This window comes from Erinaceus europaeus, chromosome 5, assembly GCF_950295315.1.
Source record: "Erinaceus europaeus chromosome 5, mEriEur2.1, whole genome shotgun sequence".
NCBI lineage: Eukaryota > Metazoa > Chordata > Mammalia > Eulipotyphla > Erinaceidae > Erinaceus > Erinaceus europaeus.
Window position 1 is genome coordinate 127,032,590 of NC_080166.1, and position 10,716 is coordinate 127,043,305.

Genomic DNA, 10,716 nt, shown 5'->3' on the forward strand with positions numbered 1-10,716 from the left:
GAGAGAAGCCAGACACACAGAAAGACCCCAGATTGTAGGATTCCGTTCATAAGACAGACCAGCATAGGGGAATCCATAGAGACAGAATATAGATTCAAAGTGGCTTAGGGCAGGGGTTGGCAGTGAGGCGGATGGGAGGGTTTAACAGATGGAGTTTAAGAGATTTTTTTTCTGAGGTGATGAAAATGTTCTCAGATGGGCTTATGTGGGGATGGTTAACATCTGTGAGCAGAATACCAAAAGCCACTGAGTCGTACACTTTATATACACTCAACAAAGCTTTTTTCAAAAGTGCTTTTGTGGCCAGGTGGTGATGCATGCAGTAGAGTGAACATGCTACCATGCGCAAGGACCTGGATTCAAGCCGCTGGTCCCTGCCTGCAGGGCGGAAACTTCACAAATGGTCAAGTAGTATGTCAGATGTCTCTTTTTCTCTCCCACTATACTCCCCTCTTGATTTCTCTCTCTCTCTCTCTCTCTCTCTATATATATATATATATATATATATATATATATCCAATAAATAAAGAATAATAGTGCATTGTCAGAAAAGTGATGATATATATTTCTATGTACTATGTATCATGATTTTTCTGACAACCCAATATATTAAAAACAAATAATAACTGTCTTTATAAAAAGAAGAAAAAGTAGGACAAGGTGATGACACATCTGCTTGAGCAAACATGTTTCCATGCACAAGGACCCAGTTCAAGCCCCTGGTCCCCACATGCAGGGGGAAAGCTTCATGCGTGGTGAAGGAGGGCTACAGGTTCTCTCTCTCTCTCTTCCCCTCCCTCCTTCCCTCTTTTTCTTTTTTTTTCTCTCTCTCCTCTTTTTTTAAATATATCTTTATTTATTTATTGGATAGAGACAGCTAGAAATTGAGAGGAGGATGGGAGATAGACAGGGAGAGAGACAGAGTGACACCTGCAGCACTACTTCATCACTCGCAAAGCTTTCCCCCTGCAGGTGGGCACTGGGGGCTCGAACCCGGGTCCTTGTGCACTGTAATATGTGTGCTCAACCAGGTGTGCCACCACCGGGCCCCCCTCTCTCTCCTCTTATCTCCCCCTTCCCTCTTGATTTTGATTTCTGTCTCTATCCAATAAATGATTATTTTTTAAAAAAGTGGTTTTGAAGTGTTATTGGAACTGGGACATATGTTGTCACTTTTTCTGTCTGGGTCAGATTCCTGGGTCCCTATGAAGGAGTCTTGGGCCCAAACATCTCTGAGAAGCCACCCCAATACCAACCGTTCCCTGAAAGTGCCCTTCAACCCTCTTTCAAGGAAAAACAGGTGAGATCAGAGGGCCAGAAAGCTATCTAGCCTCCACTTCAGGAAGAAGTTCTCAGTGTAGACTGGGGAGACCTCTCCTGTCAGTGCAGCCTGGGGGGCGGGGCTGCTCAGCCCCTCTGGAGGAAACCACCCACCATGTGCAAAGAACCCACTCACCTGAGGGTCGCCCTGCCCGCGTCCAGGTAAGAGTTGCTAAGAACAGGTAAGAGTTGTTGCCACGGTGACAAGCACGCTGCCGGCTCCTGTGCCTAGGCCTGGGGATGCAGGACCTGCAGCGGGGTCCCTTCTAGTATCCCATGTTCCTTCTTGGCCCTGGGCTGGGAGAGAAGGATCCTCCTGCCCTGTGCCAGGTAGTCAGTCCCAGGTCTGTCCCCAGTCTGTCCTCAGCAGGTCACACTTGCTGCAACGCACAGCATGGACACAAGAGGGGGCACCTCAAGGGTGTACCCTCGCCGCCCCCCCCTCCCCCCCCATTTCATCTCCTCCAGCTCTGCAAGGTTCTGGGGGTGTCCCTGCACACTGGAGCACCAGGTCACCCTCTTTGGGAACACTTGGCACTGCTCGGGGACCCCAGTTTCCTGGGCAGGAGGCAGCCAGGGAATGCCTCTCAAAGCACAGGGGCTGCAGCGCAGTGCACCCAGTTTCCAGGCCCTGTTACTGGTCAGCAGGAGCAGCAGGAAAGAGGACCTGGCTAGCACAGCCGAGCGCCACCGCCCACATCTGGTCAGAGAGTGGGCGTGGCTTAGAACTGACCCCACCCCCTCCTCCCGCTAATCTGCAGTGGAATATTGCCTGTCTAAAAAGAGATTGCTGGGAGTCGGGCGGTAGCACAGCCCCCGTGGCGCAAAGCGCGAGGACCGGATTAAGGAGCCCGGTTCGAGCCCCCGGCTCCCCACCTGCGGGAAAGTCGCTTCACAGGCGGTGAAGTAGGTCTGCAGGTGTCTTTCTCTCCCCCTCTCTGTCGTCCCCTCCTCTCTCCATTTCTCTCTTTCCTATCCAACAACAAGGACATCAACAACAATAACTACAAGAACAATAAAACAACAAGGGCAACAAAAGGGAATAAATAAATAAAATTTTTTTAAATTAAAAAAAAAACTAAAAAAAGGGAAATTGGGACTCCAGCTACCACGCCGTAGCAGGAAGGGCATACATTTCTTTCTGCTCAGAGCACAAAGTCGATGGCCATACAGCTTCTCCTGTGAGTATGTGAAATATATCTGATACGGCAGTTCTGCAGATAAAAAAGCTAGATCTGTGATTACCTGAGGCTGGGGTGACAGCTAAGGGGTATATGGAGATTTTGTGTAGGACGAAAATGTTCTATAGGGCAGGGGAGACAGCATAGTATCATAGTTCTGCAACCAAAAAAACTTATGGCTGAGGCTCAGAGGTCCTGGGTTCAGTCCTCAACACCACCATACACCGGACTGAGCAGTGTCCTTTCTGTCTGTACGTCTCTGTGTATATCTTTCATCTCAACCAAAAATAAATAATAAAGCAGGTTTTTTTTTAAGGAAGTATTTTAGGGGTCAGGTAGTAGCATAGCTGGTTGAGCGCACGTTACCATGAGAAAGGACCCAGGTTCAAGCCCTTGGTTCCCACCTGAAGGGGTAAGCTTTGCAAGTGGTGAAGCAGTGTTGCAGGTGTCTCTCCCTCTATAGCACTCTCTTCCCTCTAGATTTCTGGCTGTCTCTACCAAATAAATAAAGATAGTAAAAAAAACAAAAATGTTTTATAATTGATCAAAGAGGTCACAGATTTGGGAGCTACTAGTAACCACTGGAGAGTTTAAATAGAGGAGATGGTAGGTATGAGGCTGATATCATTAAGATTCATTTGTTTTAAAATATTTTTTAACTTCCCATATTAGGGAGCTACTCTCTTCTCTGATCCAGCTTCCTGGTCTTTTCCCCAGCCATGACATCATCTCCCCAGACAATAATTAGGATCCATGTGCATATCAGCTTTCAGGCTCAGGCAAAACAAAACAACAACAAAAAAAACCCCAAAACACTAGTATAGCTACAGGACCTTTGAAATATAACTACACTATTCCAGCCTTTAGGTCCATGATTGTTCAACAATTTGTTTGGCTTTGTATGTTAACTCTCTTTTCAGCCACCAGGTTCCAGATGCTAGTAGGATGCAACCAGATTTCCCTGGACAGTGTGCCTTGGAGCTCCACTTCCCCAGAGCCCTTCTTCACTAGGGAAAGAAAGAGACAGACTGGGAGTATGGATCAACCTGTCAACGCCCATGTTCATCGGGGAAGCAATTACAGAAGCCAGACCTTCCACCTTCTGCGTCCCAAAATGACCTTGGGTCCATACTCCCAGAGGGATAAAGAATAGGAAGCTATTAGGGGAGGGGATGGGATACGGAGGTCTGGTGGTGGGAATTGTGCGAAGCTGTACCTCTCTTATCTTATGGTTTTGTCAATGTTTCCTTTTTATAAATAAAAAATTTTAAATATATATTTTTTAACTTATATTTGTGAGTCAAATCATGGAACACTGAATAGCAAGTATTTTGATTGTAAATTCTAGTTCATATAAAAATTAATCAATTTGAGAAATAGTTCGTTGATGCATCGTCTCAGCTTTTTGAGAAAATGTGATGCCAAGTGAAATTAGAGATGACTAGATAGCTTAGTGTATTTTTAAAAATCATTCTATTAGGGGTTTGACTTTATAATTTTTTTTTTTTAATCAGAGCACTGTTTAGCTCTGGTTTATAGTGGTATTGAGGAATTGAGCTTGGGACCTCAGAGCCTCAGACTTGAGAGTCTGTTTGCATAACCATTATGCTATCAACCCTCCATCCCTCTGTTAGGGGTTTGAGAGAGGAAGGTTAGACAAAGACCAGGGTAAAGCTCAACTCTGGCATAAAGTGACATCTGGGATTGAATCTGGGACCTTTGGAGCCTCAGACATTTAAGTTGGCACTTTAAACAGAATGAGCTCTCTCCTCAGTGTTGTGATTAACATCTTAGTAAAGCTGTACGGAACAGATCTGTTTAAAAGAGGTTTGAAGTCTATGTGGGGCAGAGATAAGAAGTATCTGATAATATGATGATTCAGTTGGAGGTTGCAGTGGACTAGAGTTTAGTTGCACATAGTGATGTGAAAGATCCCTCTGTGAGTGGGAACCCCCCCTCCCCATGTGTGTGAGCGAAGCAGTTACTACTCCAGCTATCATCAGACCTGCAGCAGAATATTGGCACCTGAGTATAAATCAGGCCATTTTTTCTTTGAAAAAAATCTGACCACGTGAGTGGGGGAGGGGTTGTGTGCTGCTGGTGATGCACCTGTTTGAGAGTGCACTGCCTTATACATAAGGATCTGGGATCGAGCCCCAGCTCCCAACCTGCGCGTGCAGGTGGGGGGGTACTTTAAGAGCAGTGAAGCAGGTCTGCAGGTGTCTATCCTTTCTTTCTCTGTCTTCCCCGCCCCTCTCAATTTCTCTCTGTCCTGTCAAGTGGAATAGAAAAATAAAAGGGGGTTGTGAATTCCTAGTGCAGGCACCAAGCCCCAACAATATAACTGGGGGCAAAAAAGAAAAAAAAAGTTTCACTTTAAAATGTCAAGGACAGTAATACCTGTGCTTAGGGACATAGCGGGACTGTTGTGACAAACCCCATCATGGTTATGCAAAGGAGATTCATGCCTGAGGCTTGAGGTTCCAGGTTCAGTCCTAGCACCCCACCATCACACTGTGCTGAGCGGAGTTCTGGGGTACGGGAGGGAGGAGAGAATATGAAGAGTAAGACACTGTTTGTAATTTTTTAAATTTATTCACTTTTTGTTGACCTTATGGCTTTATTGTTGTTGTTATTGATGTCATCGTTGTTGCATAGGACAGAGAGAAATGGAGAGAGACGGGGAATACAGAGAGGGGGAGAGAAAGACAGGCACCTACAGACCTGCTTCACCATTTGTGAAATGACTCCCCCTGCAGGTGGGGAGCTGGGGCTTGAACCAGGATCTTACATGATCCTTGAGCTTTGCGCCATGTGCACTAACCCTGCTGCGCTACCTCCTGACTCCCGAGTAAGGCACTATTTGTATTAATAAAATACACAAATCACAATTGTTCTGGGGAGCAAATATGCACGTGTAATAATTTTATAAAGTGTAAAAGAGATACTAAATTCATAGCAAGAGTTCCTTTGGAGAAAGGTACCTTTGAGATAGAGATAGCAAGCAAAACAATTTCAATTTTTTATCTATCTATAGCACTTTATTATGCTAACTTAAAAATAGATTTGAATCCAATGTATCAAAAATGTTAACAACCTTCAGTGCTGAGTAGCAGATTCAGGGATGCTCAGTGTATGTTATTTGTGCTTCTCTGGATTTTTCAGCGTCTCAAAAACAACACAATGAGATGACTGTACTTTGAGTAGATGAAGGCTGTGTCTTACCCAGATCTGGGCACCAGTTATACTGTGGAACTGGAAGTGTGAAATTCCACCATCTGTTCTGACCAGCCTTGGCATCCATGGTTCCACAGAAACAGCAAAGGCTGTCATTTCAACCAGTTGACAGAGGAGACACACTTGAGGATCTTTGGATGCCTGTAACCAGTTGGACAACAACAACTAAAATCCTGGAAACCAAATCAGATTCCATCACAGACTCCAGGGGGACCTTCTAGATCTTTCAGATAAAATAACCCAGAATGCTGATGAGGGCTCTCTCTTCTCTCTCTAACTTTTTATTAGCGTTTCTGCTGAGTGGGAACGAAGAGAAATCTTTAAAAGCCGAATAAAGCATGTTGAAACTTGCTAGCTGTTTCCTGAGATCCTTGTATCAATTCTGTTTTGTTGTCAGAGGTTTAAAGTGTGAAGTGTTGGGTGGGGTGGTGGGTGGCTCAGAGTTGAAGCACCTCCCCCCACTACACCATTGTTGTTTATGGTGGATTCACCTTTCCTGAAGGCAAATTCATTTAAAACAGTCAGCCCCTGGGGGAGGTTATTTCCTTGCTTTGATGCCAGAAACCTGCTGAGGCCTAACAATAGTGTCGATATTTGAAAGGTGCTTGTTGAATAAATAAATCCTTCCTCTGGAGTGTAGTTTCACAATTAACAAGTAAGTTTAGTGGCCCAGAGTCAATTTCTCCCATTAAAATAGCACACATCATTAACATCTAAAATAAACGCATCCTTAAAGAATTTTTTTTTATTTTAGGGAAATGTTAACAGTTGTACTATTTTTTAAAAAATCATTTTTTTAAAAGATTTTATTTGTTTATTAATGAGAAAGATAGGAGGAGAAAGAAAAAGATCCAGATATCATTCTGGCACATGTGTTGTTGGGGATTGAACTCGAGACCTCATGCTTGAGAATCCAGTGCTGTGTCCATTGCACCACCTCTCGGATCACTGTTTGTACTATTTTTAAAGAACTTGTGTTCATTTTTTCCAATAAATTAATGAAGATTTTGACTTTCAACAAACTTTTTTTCTTTATCTGTTGAGTATGTCGTGAGCAAATTGCATCACTGAATTGTTTGAAAATCTGGGACGTGGAACAAGCCTGTTCCATGGAAAACCCTTGATCACACACACACACACACACACACACACACACACATACACACACACACACACACACACACACACATATATTTCAAAACCCGGAAGCAACCTACTATCCAACAACAGAAGAGTCTCTAAGACAGCAGTGGTCCATATACACAATGGAATAATACTCAGCTATTAAAAATAATGAAGTCAGGGGTCGGGCGGTAGCACAGTGGGTTAAGCGTACGTGGTGCAAAGTGCAAGGACCAGGTAAGGATCCCGGTTTGAGCCCCCAGCTCCCCACCTGTAGGGGAGTGGCTTCACAGACGGTGAAGCAGATCTGCAGGTGTCTGTCTTTCTCTCCCCCCTCTGTTTTCCCCTCCTCTCTCGATTTCTATTCAACAACGAACGACATCAACAACAATAATAACTACAACAAGGATACAACAAAAAAGGGGGGAAAATGGCCTCCAGGAGCAGTGGATTCATGGTGCAGGCACTGAGCCCCAGCAATAACCCTGGAGGAAAAAGAAAAAAGAAAAGAAAAGAAGAGAAAAGAAAAGAAAAGAGAAGAAAAGAAAAGAATGATGAAGTCACCATCTTCACCTCATCTTGGATGGAGTTTGAAGGAATAGTAGAAGGGTTTGGGTCTGACATGGCTTCACTCTAGATGAATTTCAAAGGACATGCATGACAGGCAGATGTATAGTTTCTAAATCCATTCTTTAACACAGTCATGCAAAGGTGAAGTTAGAATAAAAGCTTGGGGGACAGAATTCCCAAGGGTCACTGGACCTCGTCCAAAATGGCAAAAGAACAAAGGCCAAAGAACCAAGATCCCACAAGCCCTTTCTTTTTATACCTTCTCTCCCTTTTTATATATAAAAAGGAAACACTGACAAAACCATAGGATAAGAGGGGTACAACTCCACACAATTCCCACCACCAGAACTCTGTATCCCATCCCATCCCTTCTCCTGATAGCTTTCCTAGTCTTTATCCCTCTGGGAGTGTGGACCCAGGGTCACTATGGGATGCAGAAGGTGGAAAGTCTGGCTTCTGTAATTGCTTCCCTGCTGAACATGGGCATTGGCAGGTTGATCCATACTCCCAGCCTGCCTCTTTCTTTGCATAGTAGGGTGGGGTTCTGGGGAATCGGAGCTCCAGGACACATTGGTGGGGTCGTCTGCCCAGGGAAGTCCAGTTGGCATCATGGTAGCATCTGGAACCTGGCGGCAAAAAAAGGGTTAACATATAGAGCCAAACAAATTGTTGACTAATTGTGAACTAATCATGGAATAGTGCAGATGAAGAGTTGGGGGGGTGTCTCTGTTTTGGAGATAGTTAGTAGTCCTATTTTAGTTATATTCCAAAGGGCCCATGACTATACTAGTTTTTTTTTTCTTTCTTTTTTAATTTTTTCTTTTTAAAATTTTTTTCCTGAGCCTGACTACTGATATGCAGGTAGATCCAAGTTATGGTCTGGGGAGATGATGTCATGGCTGGAAAAAGGACCAGAAAGCTGGATCAGGGAAGAGAGTAGCTCCCAAATAGGGGAAATATAAATATTGTTGTATAAATATTGTTGACTGTAAACCCCATTGATTTGATCTGATCTGGGGCCCATATTCAGCTTAGGAGCCTATGTGACCTCTGCATCCCTGTAGGTCTGAGCTCACATTCTGTGTTCATGAGTAGGAATGTTCCAAGCTGCCCCAATTTCAGGACCCATCTTCCTCAGGTGGAAAATAGAGTATGTTGTTGAGCCTCACTTCAGAGGATGGAGCATTCTCTACATTGCTGATCCACATTGAGGGCAAGGTCCTATGGGGGCCCACAAAGGGGTCTATTGTGTTGTTCCTGATAGAGATGACTAGCAACAATGGAGAGAGGGATCTATTCGAGGTCTAGACCCATCATGTCTGTTTGGGAATCTCAGGACTCCCGGATGAGGGCCCCAGCTGATGGGGTAGCCTGGTAGTATACCTTTCTTACATCATACAGGGGCCCATTCTTCATTGACCCAAAGAGACAACCTCCTCCCCCTCATATAATGTGTGTGGGTGGAGGGAGAGACAAAAAAGCCCTTCACCAAGTGGGTCTCAGTTCCCCTGTGTCCTCAAGAGAGTCATGTCAAGTGAGATCAGCCAGAAAGAGAAGGATGAATGTGGGATGATCCCACTCATGGACAGAAGCTGAGAAATAAGAACAGAGAGGAAACACAAAGTAGAACTTGGTCTGGGTGTGGTGTATTGCAGCAAAGTAAAGGACTCTAGGGGGTGAGCTCTCAGGTCCTGGTTCAGGATGGAGGAGGGGGACCTAAGCTGGGGTGAGAGTGTTTTACAGAAAACTAAAAAGTTTTACACATGTACCAACAACTGCACTTGCTGTGTATTATTAACAGCCCCCCCCCCCCCAGTAAAAAATAAATTTAGAAAATTATGGCTTGGGTCTAGAAGACAGTACTTCTGGTAGAGTAAACAACTTACCATGTTCACAGGCCCTGGGTACCAAATAGGTGCATCATTCAAAGGGGAAGCTTTATGAGTGGTGGGACAGTACGATGGTTGGCCTCTCTCTCTCTCTCTCTCCCCCTCTCCCTCCCCCCCCATCCTATATCGAAAAACAAGCCAAAAATAAACAAAAAGGGTCTACCAGAAGTTTTAGAATCATGCAGAGAAAAGAGAGAAATAAATAATGAAAAAACCTGCACAAGGGTCCAGGTTCGAGCCCCTACTCCCCACCTGCAGGGGGTCACTTTGCAAGCAGTGAAGCAGGTCTGTAGGTGTCTATCTTTCTCTCTTCCTCTCTGTCTTCCCCTTCTCTCTCCATTCCTCTCTGTCTTGTCCCACAACAACAGTGTGTGGGGGAGAAAATAGCCTCCAGGAGCAGTGGATTTGTAGTGCTGGCACTGAGCCCCAGGGATAATCCTGGAGGGAAAAAAGAAAAAAAAAGATGGCAGTTTCTACAATACATACGTAACTAAATAAGCAAAAGCATTTACCACTCAGAATACTGGTTTTTGTTTTGATTTAAAAAAATAAAGCTATTTTGCTTGAAGAAAAAAAAATACCACAGATTTATTTTAATGAGAATCTTTAACATAAATTTATCTTTAGGACATCTGGGTGCAATGGATCACTTTATGCAGTGAATTGCTGTTCAATCCCCAGCACTGCATGTACTGGTGTAATAAGCCAGCTTCTGTTCATCTCTGTGACTCCCATGAAATTCACTTTTCTCTTATATATAGCAAAGAAACCAATATCTCTAAAAACAAAAGAAATAGAAATATGCATAGCTTACTCACTTAAAAATATGCTTGGTTGTACAGGTGAAAAACAGAATATAAGGCTGGGGAGACAGCACAGTGGTTCTGCAAAATGACTTCCACGTCTGAGCTTTGAAGCCCAAATTCAATCCCAAGTATTGTCATAAACCTGAGCTGAACAGAGCTCTCTCCTGACCCTGCCTCTCTCTTTGTAGCTTTCTCATTCAGAATAAATATTTGTAAAAGGAATAGAAAATGTGAAAGCCTTAGACATTTTATCCAAGATAATGTATCATTTTTTATTTTTTTGTCAACAGACTGAAGACTAAGCCTCACAAGATCTAACATAGCTTATACTTTCAGCATTTTTATACTGGAAACATAGAAATTATCATTATATTCTTATATCACACCTGAATTTCCACAAAGCACCCTTCCCCAGAAAGACGGTATTTCACATGAGGAGTACCATAGACATTTTAGAATTATTTTGTCAATTTATTAATGAGCTATTGATGATTCAACAGCACCCCTTGATGGAAATTTTAATTTAGACACAGTTTTTTTTTTTTTCAAACAGTAGAGATCACATGGACCAACGGAAAGCTTACTGTACAG